This window comes from Varroa jacobsoni, unplaced genomic scaffold (assembly GCF_002532875.2).
Source record: "Varroa jacobsoni isolate VJ856 unplaced genomic scaffold, vjacob_1.0 scaffold_287, whole genome shotgun sequence".
Taxonomy (NCBI): Eukaryota; Metazoa; Arthropoda; class Arachnida; order Mesostigmata; family Varroidae; genus Varroa; species Varroa jacobsoni.
The window spans coordinates 217,717-241,872 of NW_019213189.1; the positions used below are offsets into that span (position 1 = coordinate 217,717).

Here is a 24,156-nt window from a genome sequence, read left to right on the forward strand (position 1 = left end):
AAAGGGTTCGCTTGGACCTAAAGAGTTTTTTTGTAGGAATTGTTGCAGTTCCTGAATCTGCACATTTGTTCGTAGGACGGCTTGCTTCGGTAACAGGTAGATTTTCGGAGATTAAAAATGGTGACGAAAAGGGATGTGCTCCGTTTGAATGAACGAATTGAATGAATCCTTTAATGTTACAGCAAGCCAGAATATTTTCACCGACTTGCAAAGCTTTATACTATTTTCTGCAACTTGTAGGACTTTCGAGTGTAGTGAATAAGCAACACTTTGCAATTTTATGTTAATTTCAGCTAGCGTCTTTTGGGTTGGCAAGCACTCCGGTGACATTGTAGCAGCTAATGAACCGGGTTTTGGATAAGTTATGATACCAAATGGCCTTGTATAGAAGTTGAGAAACATTCAGTTCATCTTCGGCAGGTGCATTCTGTTCTCAATACTGATGATGTTTCAGGGAGTTTCAGTAGTCATTCACTATAGAAGAAGCTGTGTACCTTAATTATGAAGTCTTTGCGCAGAGCTTTTTCTCTGATCGAGAAAAACTAGAGATGCCTGGAGCCCTTTACGACCGTCCGTAAACTGCGATGCGACTATAGACTAGTGTCATACTACCGTCGGTTTGTGTGGGGTTTTGCAAAAATCGTCAAGCTGCTGTAGGACTCTATAAAAGCTAACTAATTCTTTTGGGTCGCGCCGTACCAAGATTCCTTTCTAGTGGTACCACAGGCAGACCGATGCAAATAGCACCGGAGTGGGAGCGATTATCTTCTAGAACATGTAAAGTGAAGAGCATATAGTAATGTACACTAGTAGGCGACTCTTGGCCATGAAGACGAAGTGGAATTCGTTCCAAATTCGAAACTGGAAATTTAGCTGTAGTTTGGTCATGTGAAGCTTCTATCCGTATTTGTACGGGTGGCGGTTTATGGTGGCTACCGACCACCGAAGTGAGAAAGAGTTCTGCACAAGTTAGTCCAAAAGACATTAAAGTTGGTGGAGTAAGATTTCGAGATCTAAGTGGCTGCTAAAAATTGCAACGCAGATTCGCTGTCTCGTCGCGATAATCCAGAACAAGATCATGAGTTGCGGCGCCGATTTCTGGTCAGTTAGAAACTACCAACTATACAATGCCCTGGACTCCGATGGTAACAACGCTTCAAAGAGGCGACAAGGTTGCCCTGCTGTCTAAAGACAGGAAGGCAGCCGGATTCCTATTGCTTGTTTTTTACCATTCCGAGCCAAGAGGTCTCCGACCGATTTTCCCACGTTCGACTAAGCCAGCGGTGTTCTCTCTCAGCCATTAAAGCTATAAAGGCCTGATAAGGACCATCCTCCAATTGGTGTACTGCTTTTTCTCGAAGCGCGAAGTAAGGGCGAGAGTTCGGGAATATGTCCGCAGTTGCGGAGTCTGCTAAGGAACGCCAAGCTGTGAGTAGCGGTTACCCTAAAGGGCCATGAATTCCAGCTCAATGAATGACAGCCCGGTTCATTTAAAAGACACGGTCTATCCTTTAGGATTACTACCAGGCGATAAACGCTGTCGTCATGGAAGGCGCAAGCTATTCCCGGGGTTGATGCGTGGAAAAGCATTTGGCACGCTCTAACATTCGCTACCTGTGGACTGCTATAGCCCTCCCACGAGTAAAGAAGCTGGTGGAGCAGACGATCCGTACAGTTACTCAAGCGGTTGCCTGCGTGATTGCAGGAGGCTCCCGTTCCCGTGATGCCTCCGGCCATCCTCTTTACGGTGAACACTATGGTATGTAAAGTGTTAGGCAAAATTGCATTTCAGTCCTACCGTTCGATCTCCATATCTGAGCTTTGACAGACGGCTCATGCTTGACGTCTTTGGCAGAGGCCGGTCCTTAAAATAACATTTCGGTCTGGGTGACTCGGTTTCTTACGCCGGCGTCGCTGACAATCCTACATATTCCTAAAGCATGTATAAGTATAAAACTGTATAGGTTTGAGTTTAGATAAAGCAACAAGAAACGGATCGCGTGAAATGTGTATCAAATGTCGCCATTTTATACATATATAACTGTGTGTCAGTTACAAATAAAGTCTTCAAGTCAACGACTAACGTCCCCTATATTAGACGGGATTTAGGAAATGAGAATCGCTTCTATGATTTTCAAACATAAGTCAACTGTTGCTGCGTAAGAAATATAAGTTGAAATGCCATAGCTTCTTTGGAGGTTTCGCTAATGTTTATAATCGATATTCTTTGCCCAACCTGTGCATGGACCCTAGGAAGTCCAGAGTAAATAAACCCTTGTTTATTCTTGAACTCCCTAATGACGTAGGTAGGGGTACAACCAGGGTCGAGAAATTCACCTCTGAGGTGTTTCTAATTTGATTGATTCCGACGCCTCTACGTATGATTCGTATATAGCTTTTTTTGCTAGACTGAGCGCTAATGTGTATTGTGTACCTTAGATCCGAAAAAGGAAGCTAACAGAACCTGTGATTGGATACAATGCGTTTAGCCTCAAAGCCAGACATTTTGTCTATTACGAAGAATCCTTTAAAGGGATACGATCATACTTCCTTCAGCAGACAGAAAATATTTTCGGCTTTCTTTAGTGTATTCTGCAATATGACTAACTATATCAAATCCTTAATTAAGTACGTGAGTTTAAATGACAATAACGTTATGCTTACCGCTAGCCAGCTCAGCCAAACAATATCACGTATCCATGGCCTAGGTCGTTTTATAATCTCTATTATTTTAATTGTATAATCAAGTCTGGCGAAAAAACACGAGAAGTTATCTTTTTTCTGTTACATTTTGCGTTTGGCACCAAAAATTACATTGGTCGCATTGAGGAGGCGTGGTATGTGCGTTACTGTGTTTGACCAATACGCCTTTCACTAGGGATTTTGCACACATGAAAGAAATGTTGTTCGTTGGTTAGCCGGTGATAGGCTTTACTTTTGAGACGGCTTAGATTCAAGGGTGTTCGAACCCGTCTAAGGAAAATGTTAAACGTGGGAAGCTTTGCTAACTGGAGTAGTCGTCTTGTTCACGCTATAACCTATTTAGACATCAACGGTATCTGGCGTTGCTGAACAAACCCCTAAATGGGCACTCGTTGTCGATTCATCTCAGGGCTGACGAGTTAAGTTGCGATTAACTAAAAAAGCTGTTAAGCAAGAATTACACAAAAACGTTTTTACTATGTTGTTGTTGACTTTCTACCTTTCTTAATTCAATGTCCTCATAGTAAGTAATACAACGGTCACGCTGGGAGACAAGATGATATCTTCGAAATTTGCTCTTGAAGGAACACAAATGCATCATGGACCTAATAAACGCTGCACGTTCAATTTTTATCGCGTCTTCTTTGACCAGGGGCGTTCTCCTAACCTCGCGTTTCCTTCCGCGCACCTCGTTCGCACCAATACAAAGGACAGGCACTTGTAGGTCAAGACAATTTTTCTTTTCACCCCATGAAACATTTTGGTCTATTCATTTGCCAATATTATTAAGTATTCATACTGTAGGCCAGGTCTACTTGTATTACATAGATAATATAACGACATTTGTTGCAATTTTAAATAACGGTCATTATTAGAAACATCGTAGTAGTTAGGCGATTTGAAAAGAGGTGGGTTTAAAGATCTCACGTTCTGTACTCCAGTTCTGATATCTGAATAGATATAATTTCCAATTAATGTTAAGAAAACACGAGCATTGGCAAGTTTTGAATGTGGAATCTGGATATTTGCAGAAAAAAAATGTTTGCATGAATCTTTCTTAAAAACATGTTTTTAGGAGAAAGTTTTTACAAGGAGTATACAAAAAATGCCGCTGGCGCATATATTTAAAAGGTGCGTAACTTCGAGGCTAAGCGTACGCGCCTGGCGGCTTCTGCAGTAGTGTCAAAAACAGACTCCGGATTTTAAGTTGTGACTCTAAGATAGGGGGGCTGGCCAAAAAAAGGTTCTTAAATATAGTCTTTCATAAATGTTCGATATACTTTTACAAGGCTTAAATTAAAACAAACGTACCTGTGTATATCTACTCAATTGAGTACCCATCTTCTTTAACTAGACCATAAATTATGCCAAAGAACTTTCTTTTTAATGTACTTTCCTATCGAAGCTGACCTGTGCTTTTCGCTTTTCTTAAGCTTAAACTTAAATCGCACACTCTTCAAAACACAAAAGACAGGTCGTCCCTGCTATAGCGCCACCGCCTACCACGCGACTTTGAACTCCGATGTTATTGCTTCTAGCCAGTGTTTTTATTTGGCAACTTTTTCTTTATATTGGAATCATCATTTCCTACAATGACCCTATAGCAATAAAAGATATAACCGCGGAGAGGAAAAAAGCTATAAATCCAAACAGCGGCATCAGCATACCTTTTTTAGGAGTTGTTACAACCGTTGCTCTACGATGAGTCCAACGAATGGGAAGATAGGTTTGCTAGGTTTTAGCTGACTCCTAAGTGAGTCTAACATTATAGTGTCAGCTGAAGTAAACCGTCTTTTATTGGTTTAGTGCACGGAAGATGCGTCCTATGAGAAGCGGGTAGGTAAGAGTTTTAAGACTGAAAAAAAAAGCATCAACCATGCCAAAGAAGAACGCACTTCGTTTACCCAAGCTGATGCGACATGCCGATCTGAGCGGTAGTAATGAGAAGTCCCTAAGTGCCGTCTTGAAGATGCAGTTACACACACACACAAATATACAAGTTTTCATTCCTAGCTGAATCACAGGGCTCAATTCAACTCATTATTACGTCATCAGCGTAACTACATGTTCGCTCGTGGCACCAACATTGGGTAAAGATAGGTTCAGCAATGCTGTTCGTCATATCAAAGCCGTCGATAGAGTCAATATGAATGATCAAATTACGTACAAATTTGCTAATTTAGAGACGATACGAGGACAACAACAGCAGATACGTTGTTGTTGTCCTTGTTACTGTGACAAGACGACAAACTTTACTAAAAATATTGTTGTTGCATTTCCAGTTACGGCACTAAAGACTTAAAAGTATTGACCTAATTTAGATTCATTGCTTCATGGATCACTCAATTACGAGTTCAAACTGGAAGTAACAACCTCTACACGGGTACAGTTAAGCACAAAGACCAGGTACAATGCACCATATATATATATATATATATATATATATATATATATATATATATATATAGGTACGAACGGTGCTGTATTACATACATTCTAGGTGCATATACGAGTATGGTCGAGAAAATTACAACCGTTTCGAAGATTTATACACGGAATACCTTTAAGATTTTTTTCTATTGATTTGTCAACGCGTGATTTGAAGTCACGTACGCAATCACTCGCTCTATCGTTATGTTATCAATTAGATTGCTGCTGAAGTGCTGGTGCAACCGCCAGAAATATAATGGATCGTTCCGATCTTAGAGAGTTTACCGAACTCGAAGTAGTAAATCAGAAGCTCTTTTTTTACCTCACCGGTAAAACCTCTTCGGCAGGTTGGCGAATGGACGAATTGCAAGCGAGTTTTAGAAACCTAACAACCCTATTTATATGTTTCGCTGGCTAACGAACGTGAAGTACGTACGCGTTCACTAACGGTACACGAAACGTGCAACTGTTGTTATTCCGTTGAATAATTTCTGAATCCTGCGGAATCTGAGAAATTAAGCAACGATTGCCCTGAACAAACTGGAATCGTAACCTGTACCGTTTTGTTGTAACCAGTTGATAAAGAAAACCGGGATCCATCACAAGCCACTAGCAGCTCTCGGGGAAGATTGTTACGCAAAAAAGATAAGAAGAAACAAATAAATAAGAAAAAACAACACGCAAGATGTGCTTGCTTAACGTATATCCTCGTGTATGTGCATTTACAGCTGCGCGTGAGAATCTGTAGATGATTCCAATTTAATCCATCTTGGGATTACCTCTCTCAAATCCGTAAGCAACGTATTGAGAAAAAAAATCGATTTGTGAAGAACGGTGTATTAGTTTGGGCATACACAATTTGATTATTCTGTTGCTTAGTGCATGGTAAAATTGACCTTAAAGGAATCATTACAGAGAAAATCCAGATACGACGATCAGTTCGACATATTACTATATTTATTTTGAAGTGATAAGTTATAGTTTTTTTTATATATGAAATAAATGTACAAACAAAATATGCTATATAACGTAAGATAGCACAATACTAGATTTATATGTATACGATAATAAATCAGCGTCGAATACCTTCCACATAATTGCAAGGATAGGTGCTCATTTGATCTAGAAAAAGTTATATTGTTCTTACTTTTGTGTTTTTGATCCACAGTACATCTGTTTATGGATAAAAGCATGAATTTACCACAAAAGCGAACCTCTAGTGCCCTGAAAGGGGTGATGCTCGAAGGGTCTTTCTTCTATTCAAGGCTGAGGCAACCCTCACCAAGTGAGCCTTTTTTAGTTAACTTAGTGTTAATTGTTCATCACTTAACTTGCGTCCATTAGAACGAGTACAAGAAAAGTAGTTTCGAGTAAGCTATCCTGACATAGCCGAACAGAAGCCGTTTCACCTTTTTCTACCAGAATACAATTTCTCTATGGTGCCAATTTATTAGCTTTTGAAAATAAACCTGTCTTTTTCCTTTCAGAATTTCTATAACGTATATTTGAATATATGTTATTCTATTGCTACAGTGGCCTAATGCTTGTAAAACTGTATTTATTTATTCTAGTAAGAAACAATGTTACTCAAAATGGCATCTTACATTACATGGAGAAGGAACTTACTACATACTACTAAATTTGCATGACGGTCATTCTTACACATTTATAAATACATGAAATGACGACTATTCATTAACCGAACTAATGTCATGATTTGCCAAAACATTATTTTTTTAATATCGGCTTACCGTCCTGAGGAAGAAGGCAGGTGATATATTTATAAATAAAGCGTCATCTAATAGTATACTCATTTTACAGCTAGGACAAGTAAAATATATCATCAATAGCCATTTGCTTTGCGGAAACCATTGGATGCACGACTTGTGAAAGCAATAATTAAGAAGGCACATGACTGAAACAAGAAAAAGTTTACGTAATATTTGAGCTTGAATTCTACATATACGCACTACATGTGGAAACTTATCAAGTTTCGTCAATAAATAGTTTTCTCTTCTGTTTGGTGCAACAGATGCTTGCTGATGATTTTCATACTCGGCGTAGTAAAGAAACAACAGTATGATTATTATTATTATTTTTCGTCAGACCTAACTTTCTGGCCTGTTGCAGGACCCGATAGAATAAATAAGTGCCCTCAGAAAACAATGAGACAGCGTTACCGAAAACACGTTAGCTCCTCGAGCATATTCAGTTGTTTGATCACGTTTTGCTCAAGAGTTGTTGTATAATAGATAACCGCTAGTTCTTGGTGACCTCAAATGACTCCATAGTTGCAATCGAGTCAGATTTCTGTAAAGCTACCTCACCAAAATAAGACGACAGTTCTATATCATATAGTATCGTTGTCGTTGATGTCTACTTATTCAGCCATCGGCGTCAAGCTTCAGTCAAGAAATGCTTGGCGCACAACTAATCAATCTCTCCTTTTGGTGTCTCTGAGCTCTTTCCCGACAGCCACACTATAGTCATACAAACAAACAAAAGGACGGGAATCAGTCAAGACCGGTGGCTCATCGGGAATTCAAAACAGTGTAGGTATTGTAAGCATTTTAACCAACATCGTTAAAGGGTTCGTTGGGAGAATGTGTACTGTATAAGGAGTAATGGGCGTAGATGGTTAACGGGTAGCATTTTACGTCTGTCGCTTAACAGGACGGCGCCAAAGGTGATCACCTGACACGACCATAGAAAATAACGTAAATCTGACGTCATTTAACTATACTTATTCACAGAACTGCTGTTATTAAAAGGAGCGGCTTGTGACAGATAAAGGCACTGGTAAGTTTCGACGTGCTCTGAACTATTGCTTCAGTTAAATATGATAGTAAAAAGCAAAAAGTAAGCTGTGATTTATCATCGAATGTTGACAGTTTCCACGTGCGTGCGTTACACAACACATAAATAGAATACTCTCGTGGTTATTGTGTAAATACAACAATATATATTATGGGACAAGTTTCAATACCTTATTCACGCCTCACCATATGGTTTAAGTACTCTGCTAAAAGCATGTCCATAAATAATAAAAGCGGATGCGCTATATACAGCAGGATATAAGTCGAGGAGGCAGGGCAGTAATATTTGTGGAACTGACAACAAATTTTGTACAGCTTAGATAGAGAACAAAATTAAGAGGAGCAGGTGTTTCTTTTCTACGAAGCATGCAACAAACAAAAACTTATTGCATTTGACTTAAACTCGAGATAATTGCTAGGTCTAAGTTGAATTTCCACCCTATATGTGTGAGAGCAAGTGAATCTGGGATCCAAAAGACCCAAATGGCTATGATTGTTCTTTCTGAGCACGCAGAGTGATAGTACTACAATATTATCAAGGTTTGTTTCTGAAGAAATAGCCTAGTACGTTAGGTTATCACAACTGTAGCTTTCCGCCTGGCTGGTTTGCTTCATGCAATTACTGCGGTTGATCTGGGTGGAGTGTTGTTTAAAGTTAGAACCGTTTTAGGGGTCGTTCAGGAAGCTCAATTTGTTCTTCTGACGTACTCTCCTTGAAACTTCTTCAACAAACGATGATAGAATAGATTTGCCAGCCAAGGCATGTTGTAGAATTATATTAAAATAGAATTATTCACTGTTCAGTGTAATTCTTAGAATCGTTGGCCTCGAACAGTGAGCCGCAGCAGATATGCGGGATAGGCCACAAGAATATAATATAGGATGAAATATGCGCCTAGGACCTCTGACAAGACTTTTCTATACTAGAAAGTTGAAAACACGCGTTATAAGTACAACCCGTTTAAGAATTAAGAAAACTTAATATCTCCAACTGATTATCTCTTCACCGGAAGTTAAAAGTAATTTTATTTTTCGATTTTCACGGATCCGAGCAAGAATTGGCCTAAAAGTTTAACTGACAAAACATAGCACAAGATCAGCGTTTCTCACTAACGAGATGGCCACATATTGTGCCTCACACATGTAACTTATTCTGAATTAAATTGGTTTTGATTCTTCAGTGTAATGCCTTCGTGTGTGCCTAATGCGAAAGCACAGAAATTATCTCTCTTATTTTTGCTATAAGTTAACTCAAGTCCCTAAAAAAACCAACCGATATGTTGTTAACGGGAAACGCGCTGGGTGTTACAGCTCACAAAAGGCCTGCCTTGCCAGCTACAACTTTTCCAGAAGATTCCGACAAAGCATTTACTCTACACCCATATATGTTTGTGTAGTAATTCATTATAAACATGCGTATAAAAGTATCTAAGTATTAAATAAATGTCGTTTTGTTCAGCCTTAATGTTCGCAGTGTTCTTAGAAAATTGCAGACTTCAGCAAAAAGCACGATCTGAAAGATCGTGTGCAGGTGGTCTGAGTAGGTGAGAGTGCATTCTAAACTATGCCTCTGAGGCTATAAGAAGCAACTATCAACCTACGAGCGGTTGACCGTAAAACGTTTAAAAAATAGTGTAAACTACCGGTGTCATATCGGGTGCTTTCTGACTTTAGTTTTCTTGAGTTTGATTATCTCTATTGAACCAACAGCAAAAAGTCTAGTGCAGGTCTAATGCTGTCGATAGGTGCTAGCCGCTGGCCCAACAAATCAATGCCTCGCTAGCATAGGCTGGTAAGCGTGAGGCTTGAACCCGACGAGTCGTCCTTATTGCGCAGAGACCATTACCCACTGATTCTTAATGCTTTTCTAATATAATACCTCACTGTGAGATCCCGGCTTCTCAGTTAACAGTGCCACAGACTGCTCGGCGACGGTGGCTAGGGCCACCATGTGATTAATTGGTGCTACATATATATACATATATGTGATAAAACGGATACAATATTTGAATAAATATCTGAAATTATAATTTCTTATTTGAGATCCTAATAATATGTACCTATTCATTTGGGATTCGTGCGCATTTGTGGTCCTGTCAGAACACATTTACCCAGTCGCTGAACTAGGACAAAACTAGCAAAGCATTTCCTAAAAAGAACAGAATGACTGCAATATTATCGGTAACGTAGAAGGTGCCGTGGTTAACTTTGCTGCTACTTCTGCAGCATGCTGCACTGCTTTAGCCAGTGCGGTAGTTGTGGATGGGGAAATGAGTGCAGATCATATTGCCCAATCAGTGACCGACACATAGCAATCCTCTATGTGTTTTGCTGTACGGAAAAATCTAACCGCCATCTTGAGCGTCCTGTGGAATTTGTGCGCTGAATTTCTCTTAGTAAAAAAATATCGTAAAAAGAAGGAAATGCTCATTTATCAGCAGTAATTGGCACGATGGAATGTATTGCTAGGACCAGTCTTCAGAACTACGTCACCAGTCCTTTAATAATACTGAGTCGTAACTCATGGAAACAAGGGCCCTGGCATATACATAGTACGACATGTGTCTACTTCGTCCCCAAAAAAAATCTGACCACTTCGCATATCATCGTAAGCATGCAGCGAAGATTACGCATATTTCAGCATTTTGCCCATGAAGTTTCAAACTCTGTAGCATCTGTGCTGTTATTACGATTAAGGTTTCTTAGTACGCTCCACAGTACAACAATAAGCTGAGTCAATCTAGAGAAACACTATAAGTATTAGAATCAGATGCATATAGCAAGCTTTATGCAGAGAGTGACCCAGCAAAGTTGTCGGCAATAAATTGGTCGGTACTGGGCAGCTTTACTTAGATGGTTGTAAAATGTCAGTTTTATGCTACCGTCTTGGAATACGCTTAGTTTATGATATAAAGGGCTGAAATCAGGCAGCTTTATGATATTTGCAACATGAAGCGTTCGGGTGCAGCTCTAAGAAAACCACTTTCTTAAACGTTGCCGAGAGTATCGCTGATTTCTATCGATAAACCACCCACTCAAATATCTGGAAAATATTCGAAAAATTGCCACTGAACATTTTTTTATTTCAAAATTTCACTATCATTCGCGTCAGATTTACTTTAATTCTATACGTTTTTTTTTTCCTGTAGCTCTATAATGCAAGTTCGTTTAACTTCGGCGTAGTTTTCCCTGTTTATTCCCTATCTTGAATATCAGTGTATAATATATACTCCTATTTAGTTGTACAAAATTTTAATTTGGTTCATATTCGTAGTAGACCTTGACACTGCTACAATCTAAAGTCATTTAGAAATAATGATCCTCTATTTTACTTAACTCTTATTGGTATTGAGCCATTATTATTCCATATGCTCGTAAAAAACAGAAGTATCGTAATTTAGTTTATACGATAATTAACAAATTTGAATAAACAAACGGAAAATAATTATACGATTGGATACAAAATTAACGTCAAAGCACGCTTAATAATCGGAACAAAATTTATAGTAAGTTAGTTGAGGAACTTATTTAAGGCGTTATTTAGGGGCTTATCTGGGTTCCGACTTCGGGTTATGTGTACCAATTGGAAATTTTTTCCAATTGGTATTTTCGATTTTCGAAAGACGGGTCAAAGCTTTCTCCCTGTCTCGATTTTCTTCATTTTTTTCTTTGTTACAATTCACTATGGCCGTCTAAGTTCGTAGGACCGCATAGGTAACGTTGCGAAGCGAACACAGAGATCAGAAACAACACGGACTTTACGCTTTCCAGTCAACAACTAGTCCCCCATCGACAAATTAACTTGCTTTTATTATGTACGGTATTTTGTGTGACGTGTTTATCTACTAAATTTAAGCGCGCGCGAAGTGATATAAACTCAAAGTTGGGCGTACGTTTCGTATCGAAGGTCAGCCGTTCGAAATAATGCTCGGATGTAAAATCTAAAGTATTTATTTCGACGACTACAAACAGTCAGCTTACAGTTCTAACGTTTGGCTTAACATTTCGTTGAAAACTGTATATACAGAATATTTCACGTAGGATTGTTTTGTATCGATTATCTTTAAAAGGACTTCGCAATTCAAATAGCACCCGTTTAAAAACCATTTACTATTAGATTGCTAGCCTGTGTTTTCTATATACATTTAAATAATATAATAAAAAATAAAAAAGGGCACATGAACATAACGTGTCTTTTTTCCTCATCCGGACATTGAAGCGAATCGCGTTGATATTTACTGCTATCGAGATTGGAACTTGAGCTGTTTCCTCAAACCTCCCTGACAGTTTTAAAAGATTTATTATTTTTACAGTTTAGAAAAACAAGTTGACTTTAATTTTCCTAGTTCAGTATCATCATACAGTATATTTATCAATGATTCTAGTTTTAGTTTTGAGGATCTTTGTTTAAAAATCCGTTTTTCAATAGTTGTCTACTTGAACATCATCGGTTCGTTCCGTTCAGAACAGCCTAAAACAAACCTTGCATGAATACAAGTTCCACTGATGATTGGAGGGGGGCAGACTCGAAGGCTTACGCGAAGAGTCATTTTTTCTATAGTCAAATTACCAATTGCGATCGCTGTTAATGACTACGACGGCTGAAAAACAAGACGTTATCTATTTTCCATGCACTTGTCCAGTTAGCTGGCGGTCAAATCGTTTCTAGTTTGTAAATACATGAATATTCAGCGACGGCCCCATGTACAACTCTGTTTAAAGATTAGGCACAGATGTTGACGTCATATCTTTTTTATCCGCCCTACTTTTACCTGAATAAACGCTAGCTGCACTACGGACCCAAAAGGCGACACTAGAAAGAAGAGGAAAGTGAGGCATGAAGACAAGCGCCAACCATACTAGTAAAACCGTAACAACAATGGACAACCGCGACTTCAGTTTTCCTTTTCATTTTTCCACGAACCCCCTTAGCCTTCGCCTACGATCGCATCGACTCATACGTTTCCTTCAGTAGAAAATTCTACGGTAAACAAACAGGTCGTATCGTTTGATGTTATCCTGATTAGCCCTCTATATGTTCTAACATAGTAATATGATTGATTAAAGGATTTTTCTGAGAAGCGTAAACACAGTAGTGAAAACTAAAATCAATGGGACACTACCAATATTTACAAACGATCTATTATTATTATCTTACAAAATTCTACACAAATCTGTTTTCACTAACGCTGGCAAACACAAAAGGGCAAACAATTAGAAATCGGTTTCTGGTGAATGAAATACACGTTGAACCTTAGGATTTTTGCCTTAGAGACGAAATTTAGTTGTGAAGTTGCTCGATTTTGCCCATCCAACTTCTTTTGACTATCGAGGCTATCGATACCCAGTTTTGTTCTGTATGTAGCGCGCTCACTGTTCGGAATAAGAAGTTAAATGGTTAACCGGCTAACCTTTTACATTGTTAGCTTCTCTTTTTCTGTGAAGCCAAAAATTGGAAGGAGGAAAGAAGAAGATACATATATCATTTTCAGCTCATTCTGGTAGCTTTACCTTCTCCTCTTTTCCAGGTAGAGCCGTCCATCGTATCCATTTTTTCAAGAGACAATTGGAATAACTTCGCATTTTTTTTATTCAGATGAACTTGAACAAAAAGTTGTAAGGGCTGAACCTGAAGACATATGTTTTAAGCGGGGAGAGAGAGAGAGAGAGAGAGAGTCTAGCTGAACGAGCACGTATCCCCCGAGGGTGCTGATGGCGTTTTATTCTTATCTTAGGAAGACAGGTCCATTGAAAATAGGAGAATTTGGGGGTGATGCATGTCTCCAAATTGACCTAGCTGATTCTAAAGCAACTGTACTTAGCACTTAACTTGGGTTTACCGGATACCTATTATGCGTAGTACTCGATACAGCCCCTAGATAAATTGGAGCATAAAAGAATTTCTCCGGCAGCATAGAATGCGTCAGTTTACCATTTGATCATGCCAAAACGTACAGGAAGTTCGAATGTAATATCGTGCGCGGTATATTTAAATTTTATAGATATTTGCCTACACGTACAGAGTCTTTGAGCTTTCCATCGATTTTGACAGGACTTCTATAATTCTTCAAATGTTCACATATTAATCAAATTAATCAAAATCACGCATTAATAATCGATATAATATATATCACACGTATTATATTCCATAACAGGGTGTGTGTTCCTATAAATATTGTTTAAAGAAAATACTGTAATCAAATGATGGCTCTATCTATTTCAATGGAAAACCGTTGTGTAAACGATAACAAGTTGCAAGCGCTTTTTTTCCAAAAAAGACTTGGTTCCTTTTCTTTTTTTTCGCAGAATAAGTGGCTCACCTATAATGTCACCAACTTACGATGAATGCTATTATAGACCTTCCGAGTATTTCAGTGTTTTATACATGGGTATTTTTTTAGCTGGGCTGGTGGGGTTTAGCAAACATAGAAAATCCAAGGTTAAATTATGTATAAGAAGTCATTGCTTGTACGTTTTAGAGATCGCATGTCCTTCCACGACGTATGCTGAACTCTCCATTTGGACCAAAAAAACTGGTCCAATGGAGTCAACGGACGGTCAGTCAGACACATTGTATACTGTTCACGATTTGTATCGACTTTAGCTATGACTGCCTTAGCGTTCGGGTCAACTCAGCTAATTCGCTTTGATTAAAAATAGACCCACAAATGCCATATGAAGCTCTAAAAATAAATTTACTAATAAAACTTTACAGGACTGTATCTCTGCGTCACGCAAAAGGCCGCTTCTCATATTCTCAACTGGGTTCGATAATATAGAATGAGGATGTTTTGGTCAGATGATACTAGCGTTGTTTATAGAAACGTAAAACGTGTGGATTGGAAATCAACTGTATTTGCGTGCAAAGGTTACCAGCGAATTAAAGGCGAACACCGGAAACTGTAACTTTCTGCAAGTGAATGTTCCTGAGGTAAATACTCATACAAAAATCACGATTCTGCTTAATGGCAAGCCTATCGAACGTTATACTAGATAATTGTACCTAATTATAAGGTGCCAAAAAGAAATGTTACTAGCTGTCTGCAGCGCTTCAAGGACCTTATCGGTGGCCGTATGCAACACAACTTCCCATTCATTCATAATACTTAAGTTGAATTTATTGTAGCTCACTTGTTAATTTTGAAAAATTTTTGAATCACGTGTTGATAACATGCGGTATAATGCACAGTGCATGTTTGTAAACTGAAATTATAACCAGTATGATGTTTTCATTACACTTATACAAGTCGTGCTTGCTCACAGGGGTCATGTTTTAGTATCTTTTTGGGGTACTCGATCAAAAATGACTACCAACAAGTAGATCAACCGTGAGATAGCTATGTAACGTCAAATGGCAGAAGTTACTCTTTGTATTGCTGATGTAATTAAATCTCATGAGATCAAGCTTGAACGGAATCTGAAGCGGAAGAGGTTCTTCACTTTAAAAGCAATACGCATGTAAAGTGTTTGACAAGGGAAATCGCTGCAGAGTCAAACGTCAGCGAACAAAGTGTACCCACAAGGTATCCCACCCTTGGACGAAGATTAATGTAGATAGAAGTTTCTCCGTTTGACCATGTTGCGCGAAAGCCGGTACTATTTAAAAGCAATCTGAAGGTCAGCGCAAATAGACAACAACGGCAATCGATTTGAGATGATTAGGCGCCTTTTCCAGTGGTTCGTAACCGGTCGCATGCAACAGACATACAAATAAGCTTTGTGATACTTAAGGGAGTTAAACGATTTTTTTAATCTATTTTCGTAAATTTATACTGTTAGAAATACAGAAACGTAAGGTTCTTGCGGCTAATTGAGTTGTGCAATAGCTTTTTAAAAGTTTGGTAAATTTAATTGCGACTCCTACGTACAACTTTTGTTTTTCTATTTACATTTGCTGACCAAAATGACACACGCATAGTATGCGTGTACGAAGAGACGACGAGACAGAGAGGCTTTGTAACATTTGCTTTTCTATTTTTCAAGTTAATATCTTATAATAATAATTAATAATAATAATTAAAAATAATTAAGACTAAGTTTACCTAATAACTTACGGACCTATGTCAATAAAGCGATCGCGGCATGCGGCAGAATGACCTCTTTGAGTAACAATGTTTGCGTAGGCATGTAGGCCTATTTTTCGCATTCACATATATGTCATAAGGAAAAATGAATATCGTTACTCATACAAATCTGCCATTAATTCAGTTCAAACCCCATTTCATTTGATGATTAGTCAAATAAAGGCAAGAAAATAGAAGACTTTTTTTTAGTAGGGCATCCTTGTTCTCTACGCAGATTGCTTTTCCATATTTGAAAACGGTCCTTAACGCTTAAAGCGGCGCAACCGTTCGCAAGGGACGTATATTGAATTTATGTCAATTCTTTCGTGTATAATCATAGGCAGGTTTATCAGTTTTCAGATATCTGTAACAGTTGCGGAATGTAGGAGCTGCTCTGGAGTACGTTTCGTTAGGCAAAACCACACCTGCGCCTTAATTTTTCAATCAGCGTTTCGAACTACAATTATTCCCAAGTGTCTCGTGCAAGTCGCAGCTGTCGCTGGGGTAACTTCGATTCGTAATTTAACCAGGAATATGTTTCGAGTTTATGAGATGAGACCGTCGTATCCTTACTAATACCGTAACGAATATACAAGATTAATGAACTGCAGTTGACTGCTAGGTAAGTAGGTAGGACAAGCGAAGCTTTGCTCTTCTGCAAGAACAGTTTTACCGTGAATTGCTTTTTGGTTACCCAAAGATTAGTTTCTTTAGTAAAATTCAGTTTTATTTCGAATTTTACGCTGTTGATTCAGGTTCAAAGAAGTGACCTGGATGAGTGTTAAAATCAAAGGTCCGTCGCTTGCTATAGCATACGACAAGCAGCAGAGACATACAGTAATAAATGAATACTAAGGACGGAAAGACAATCTGTACATAGGAGCCGAAAGGAAGAATCATCGAAGATCCATCTGTATAATTCTAGCGATTAAAAGCTTGCATCTAAAGCCCTGGCACAAAGTACGAGAGTTTATCAGCGAAGCGTCATCGACAACAACAGCTAAATTTTAGGCTATTTGAACTGCTAAGGTTTGGGCTAGAGAACACAACTCTAATTATAATAGTTATTCCTCACTTTATGGACAACAACATGCAATTTTACGTACGAAACTGAAGCCGAAGATGGTATTTTGTGTCAGAAGAATGTGTCAGTGCTGAGGTTTATAGTTGAACTACCAGTTTCTATTACACACGTCCAAGGTAATGCTATAGGGCTTTTTGTAGTTTACCTTATGATTACTATACCTGTAGACGTATCTGTTATACTCTTGGCCGCCGACCGGAGCACAAACAGTGACCGGCTGTGATGGCGAACGAGTGACCGAACGAGAGATGGCTTAATGTGGCACGTACTGAGTGTTAATAGAGGCCTCTCCTTTGTTACAAATTCATCCAAAAGCAAGCAAATTTTACTAATTTGCTTCGGCAATATTCTTTGTTCCTTACTTAGGTCTTTAAGGACCTGTATACTATTAGTTGAGTTTGTCGCTCCATGAACATAAATGTGCGTGTTGATATGCTCCTATTCTATTTATCGATACCAATCACTCTAATCAAATCCAATTTTCATATTTCTTGGACTTCGAAAGCGTGTAGCTTTGGCGGCTGCGGACGTCAGTCTTAATTCACGGTTTGTCGTGAAATGAGGGCAAAGACGCGAGACTACTTTCGATATATTCGTGTTTTGTTTGAATTTTAAGATTCATATACCCGATTGAAAAGACTGCCCACCGATGGTACTACGACGGGTCGAGGCATATTGCACTGTGTTTTGTGCAAATACACGTAGTCCTTGTAAAATGAATATGAAAGCCGCTGTCTTACATATGGTATGAGGTGAAAGGTGCTTACAGATAATTTGGATTAAGTAACAAACAGTGTGGGCCAGCTTTATATATCGAACGAGGTCAGTGGCGTACAAGAAAAGTCTTGAGGGGCTAAGTACTCGTAACCAGACCCCACCGCGCTTTTTCCGCAGTGTGCTCTAGGAAAATTCGGCCATTCATGGGATGGTCACTTGCAGGCATTTGAAGCAAATACGCACACTTCAAGATCATTCTGTTCTGTGGAGCGTATCGGAAGCAGCACGGCGGTCTCCACGGCAGGATTTCATGGCTTTAGTCCTTTCCATGTTGATAAACAGCTTAGTCTCATTTACGTAACACGACAGCCTGATGAGGGCTTGTCGAACACGAGACCGAGTTCTTTAAAAGATAACCAGTTCATCAGTGTACAGCAACGTTTATATCTATCTCACTGGATATTGAACATGGAATGGTAGGTCATTTAGCGGCAGAGAGGATAGCACAAACCTCAGGGTATTAACCTGAGCAACGCCAGTTGATTGGACCATTGGCTCCAGCTAGGTGACTGCGTCAGCTATAGTCGCCAAATACTCCTGTGGTACCGTCCAGATTAAACAAAACATTCTGTAAGATTCCGCATTCCGCAAGCTTTAATAAATGTTTGTCTCCAGAAGTCAGCCCATACACCGACTAAAAGTCCACGGACGCAGCGAAATTTGTAGTAGCAGTTTTGCTTTTTGAAAATCGCTCTTAACAGAGATGAGTCGAGCGAGTTGTTTTTTCTCTTCGGCATAATGTTCAGGCATGCGTTTCAGCTTGTCGGTAGGCGTCCACATCACAAGCAAGTATCGGACAGATTTATCCAGAGAAGGAACATGTCGGCCGCTTTTTTTCGGTGCTCATAGCGGATCAAGTCTCACCCACCTGTCTAGTAGCGGTTCTATGGAGCACAGTAGCTCAAACACAGAAAACTCAACCCCCAGCTCTTCGCACGTTATAGACGTTTGTTTATCTCACGTACCATTGTATAAAGCACGTCTCGTGGGAGATTGCTCCCATATAATAGCTCTTAAAGTTCTCTATTGGTTTATAGGGGCATGGCGTACATCCCTCTTTTCGCACCTATTTCTATATCACTAAGCTGTGCTTCTGTAATGCGAGGTACTTCTGACTGACAGACTCAAGTATTTGCCGATATCAGTTTCTAAAGAGTTACAGAAGAACAGCCGGCTGATGTTTAGCCAATTTTTGTGCCTAATACGTTGCAATAGCGACATTAAATGAATCGAGAATAATTTTAGTTCTTCGGTCAAGGTTTTGCTATAAGAGCTGGTGTCTAGATTACATGGTATCGGAAACAGCTGGCGCCAGGCTTGGTTGGGTTTAACTTCTCAGGTAGTCCAACGTTTCTTCTTTGCAGGAATGAAAGAGCAGCCCGATCTTAATTGGCACATGCGATTTTAGGGCACTCATCTTTTAATGGATTATTTATTTTAACGTATTGAATCTTTCGGGCACTTGAATTATGTTATTATATAATTAATTGAATATGCTAATTTTCTATATTCTCACATAACCCTCGAAGGCTGGCAGAGAATAGGTATCACGCAAAGTCATCGACTAGATCCAGCGGTATGCCCGTATAGAAGTTATTAAGTTTGTTAATTCTCGTGTTTAGACTACAGGCAAATAAAAACGGGTTAGTCAATGAAGCATACGCATGAGCGATTTTGTTGATACGGGAAGTGGCGGCGTAGAGGCCCAAAGGGTTTGATTGAAAGAGCATGATGGCATCGATGCCAATTAAAGCAGACGCGTATAGCAGCGATAAAGAACTCTCTCTACATTTCGTCGTACAACAGATATTGCGTTCAACTTATCTTCCTGGTTCGAGTGCGCGATTTTCGACTGTTTCGGCATTTTGAGAAGCGTAATTCATTGGAACAAAACACCTCCCGAGCTTGGTACGAGGAAAGCTACAAAATCCGAAAGTTAACAACACCCTTACCTCCGGAATGTTTCGTCGCAGTGGTGATGTTTGTTGTAACAGTTGTAACATCAAAATGGAATCTGACGACAGCTACGTAATAACTTCACGAAGTTTAGTTGGGTTGATCGGGATCTGTCGCCCGGAGGCAGCCGCGCTTCTAATCCAAGGCCGCTTGAACGCCTTTTTGGTGAAGCGATCGTCAATTCGTGTTTGCGTCTCCCGTGATATTCAGGGTTTTGACTCCTAAAGATGATTTTATTTTCTTTGTAGGGATCGTTCCAGTCTTTTTGGCAACGCCTTGGCCACTGAATGCTCACTTTCGATTACTTGCCTGTGTCTGTGTGTGTATGTGTACGTATGTTAATCGAAGCATGTAAAAAGGTGAGTCAGCTTGAGCAGCTTTGGTAAAGATTGTATCGTTGTCTGCCTTGCAGTCAGCTGAGATAACGGGTACAGACGGGATACGGAATTCAAAATCAGGTGGGGCCCTCTTAATCTTGGCGCCAAAGACCTTGACCGGCACGAGAAAGAAGTCTTTCGAATGTTATTCATGCAGGGTAATTGGTTTGCAGGAAGATCACCACAGGTGTTTCTGATGAACTTCTCGGCTTTTGCAACTATGTGGGTCATGTCTATCTTCTTCGCTAATATGGCGACTATGGGAATTTTCTCTGGGAAGGAGTTTCCTTGGAACAGGTCCCACCGGTTCTACCATCTTGTTGCCGATTACCAACACCGATCTTCCAGACAAGTGTATCTTTTTGACAATGAGAGGATTCTTCCTCAGCATGATGACATAGGTTATTTTGGAGTTCGATTCAATAGCTGTAGAAGCTTACCGCATCCCTACAAGATCAAACAGCTTCCGTTCAAACACTAGTAAACCGTGAAGGAGGAACGACTCACATATTAATGCGTCGGGATCAAATTATGAATAGATATTCAGATATCTCACCCATGAAAAGTTCCATTGTTCAATCCCTTGCATCGACGTTGTACATTCTGCATAGCCACTTCGCAAAGGTATCAGTTGATGGGTCCGTCTCATCATAGGCTCTGTAAATTGCGTGCGACACATTATTATACGTGGAACAACATTATGTCGTGAGGTCATAGTAGAAATCCCGCGTAAAGGCACTTGGAGCTCCTCGTCACCCATACTGATCGAGAAACCAGAAACAAGCACCCAAAAATATCATTCAGTGTCTGCATCAAGGTTATGCGGAAGGTTAGAACGAAACATGCTGGCGCCGTGCGAAACTTAACAGCTCGCAAACACAAGAGCGTCCTGTTGGGAATTTCATACATATTCATGTTCGAATAGATCTTCGCTTTATCTCTATCTTCGCTAACGTCTGTTATACGTTATATATGTGTAGTATACGTCGACGTTAAGTTTCGTTCGGCAGCTATGCATTTGGCTTGCATAATACCGAAAAAATGCTTCGAAAGCATAACTTCGAATAGCATATGATACGATAATGCTAATAGGCTTTAGCTTTTCGACTAGTCGGAAGTGGGAGAAAACGTATCGAAAAGATTTTAAAAAAAATAATGCACATTTGTTACAAGTTCAGATAACTATGATTTAACTTTGTATTAAGGTAGAAAGAATACAATTTAATATATTATCGCGTGTGTTGTGTATTTAAAAGAATCATAACATCTCTAATATCAATGGAGACAAAAATCGGCATAAAGTCAAATTTAGCTTTATTTGTTTGCCTTTATGAGGGTTCTATAAATGTTGCTGACGTGGATTCATCGATACAGTATTGTAAATAGTCTAAAAGGAGCTTTTGTTAAAATATAATGTGCTTCCGATTCAGGAATTTAAGGGCGAAAGTACGCGTCCTTCCATCGGACTCGAACTAATGAGCTTTATTTTCGCAGTCAGAAACTTAACTCTTTTAGTGATTGCGCCGCAAAATTTATTTGTCAGTTTCATGTCGTTAAGAAGTCTACCTTGAGCGGCAGAAGCCTAGAGCACAAAGCTTTCAGTAATTGATGATCTTAGTATCAAGCATAGATAAATATGTTTTATTAGCGGTTACTCAGTATAATGCTCACAAATCAATTAAAGCTAACTGAACCTGTGCTCAAAAATATTGACACTGAATAGACAAATATATACGCATTTAGAAAAAACTTAGCTAAGAGAAACTATAGCTCAACAGACAACACAAAAAAATAAAATCGATAATATATATATATATATATATATATATATATATATAGGTACATTAATCATATGCCAATGGCAAATTTAAACGTATGAACGATTGAGTCTCAAGCCAGTTATTTTAAACACACATAAAAAAACCTAAGATAAAGGATCACAAACCTTGAAACAAACACATCCAGTGGCATTGGAGATCATTGGCTTATGCAAGCTGGACTGTGGTCGAAATCATTCATACCACATTACGCTGAAATGATCCATCTCAGGCCTCAAAAAAGGCCATATATATATATATATATATATATATATGATTCGGTATCATTCGATGATTTCTATTCGATAAGATCCACTGAAACTTTATTCAAATGGCATACCTTATCTTTAGTATTGGATGGAACTATCCTAGGTTGCTCGATTTTTACGGCTTCGAGGGATGTAGAGGAACTTTAGATACTTAAACACATGTTAGGAATATATTGTCAGCTTGAAGAAATCATTAATTCAGTCAGATCTCCAGGAGCACAAATGACAATCGCAACAGTTAAAAAAAGGCTAAATTTAATAACATGGTTACTTTTTTAAATGCTTTGCAGAAGGACTGAAAATAAATGCCTAGAATGTTTTAAAAACCCCTTTAGTTTTTTTGTACCAATTGCTTTGTAATCTAATAAACCAGCAATGTGTGTATTCATATTTAGCCGACATAAATTATGAAAGAAATAGGTACGGCGTCCTTGACTAGGCGCTACGCCAAACCGGTCATAAGATTTCAATCAATGATTCGTTCTCTGTTTCAAACAGCGTGAGATTTTAAGAAAGACCCATACTTAGAAGTGGCTTCAATGTGCAATTCTAAAGACTACCTCAAGTATCTTCAGCAAATAAAATAAAAATAATTTTAGTTTACTTTCAGCTGGTGTCCCTGCAGCGACAGGCCACTGTATAGTTTTTTGGTATTGCTGCAGGGACCTGTCAGGGTGCTACTATATCCATCAGCACCTTCCCTATGATTCAGGTGTTACTGGAGGATCAAGGCGTTTCCGCGCTTAAGCGTCGATCGAAACACTTTAGTGCTCCTTCCGTTTATATGTAAACACGTTATTACTGCGCCACCGCAAAGAGATCTTCACCGCAGAGAGAGGATATTCCCAAATCAATATGATTTGGGAATATCCAGCCGATTGCAACGCTATCTAAAGGTGCCGACATCGTAAGCTGGGGCTTAAATATCATATTTGGCAGAGTTCAGATTGATCTTGAAATCTATTCAAGAATTTTTATTGAGATAAGCCACTGTCCATTTCATTAGGTAAAAAATATAGCAGTTCCACGCTTCGCTTAATGAATAATTTTATTACCGCGCCGTCTACCTGTAATCTATAGAGTAATCGTTCGCTAATCTATTTTTTGACTGTAGCAACAAAAATAGTTTGTCCTTGAGTTTTACTTGCTTCTAAACAGCTTCGGTCAGGAATGAAGAATGTATCTCAATTTGGCTGCAACATGCGAGCCCTGGCCTTTTCACAAAAAGTTAAGTTTATTTGTTTGTTTGGTCATATGATGGTGAAATTACGAAGGGCAAGCCTCAGAAGAAAAGTTTCCATCCTTTTCAGCTTTTTTGTCCGCTCATCGGCCCTTTTTGAACAGAAGGTCGGCGAGCAATCCCATCTACAAAGCCAGTCGAAATCACTTCAGCGTCTCGTCAGTCGACGTTGATATCTGCAAGTTGTGGCTAGTAAGCTAAGAGAGGTAGGTTGCACAGAAGCATTGTCAAATCGATTTGTGCGCCAACACCTGAGGGCTCCGACCGTCGTTCCGAGCATGACTTGGAGCAAGACTTATTGTCATGTTAACAAACCTCGCGCTTGAATCGTGTAAGTGGTCATACTCTATTTCGTGCCAATGCGCCCGCCGGCTTAGTGTGTCTTCTGTTAGCTTGGGCAACAGGCCACAGATTCAGGAACAGCTAACAAACGAGGAAATAATAAGTAATTCGATAGCAGACAAGGCTACCCTTTGTAGAGTAAAGGCAGAACGCAGTAGGCCGACAGGAAAGAAGCTATTGGAAGATGGAGGAGACAGCCAACCAGGCAGTACTTATGGATTGGTCCTTTCTCCAGGGTTTCCCACAGACTCCCGTTTTTCCTGTCCCAGTTTTACTATCATG

The 24,156-nt window shown here is 39.3% G+C and overlaps 1 long non-coding RNA gene across 2 annotated transcripts; it reads left to right on the forward strand.

The window, feature by feature from the left end:
* The first annotated feature begins 1,409 nt into the window (after positions 1–1,409).
* On the forward strand, positions 1,410–16,992 carry LOC111259019 (uncharacterized). Of its 2 annotated transcripts, XR_002679366.2 has the most exons (4): positions 1,410–1,759; positions 14,665–14,880; positions 16,366–16,516; positions 16,768–16,992. It is a non-coding gene; the product is annotated as an uncharacterized LOC111259019 (long non-coding RNA). The 2 variants fall into 2 exon arrangements; XR_002679365.2 differs by lacking the exons at positions 14,665–14,880; positions 16,366–16,516; positions 16,768–16,992 and adding an exon at positions 3,228–3,330.
* Positions 16,993–24,156: the final 7,164 nt, after the last annotated feature.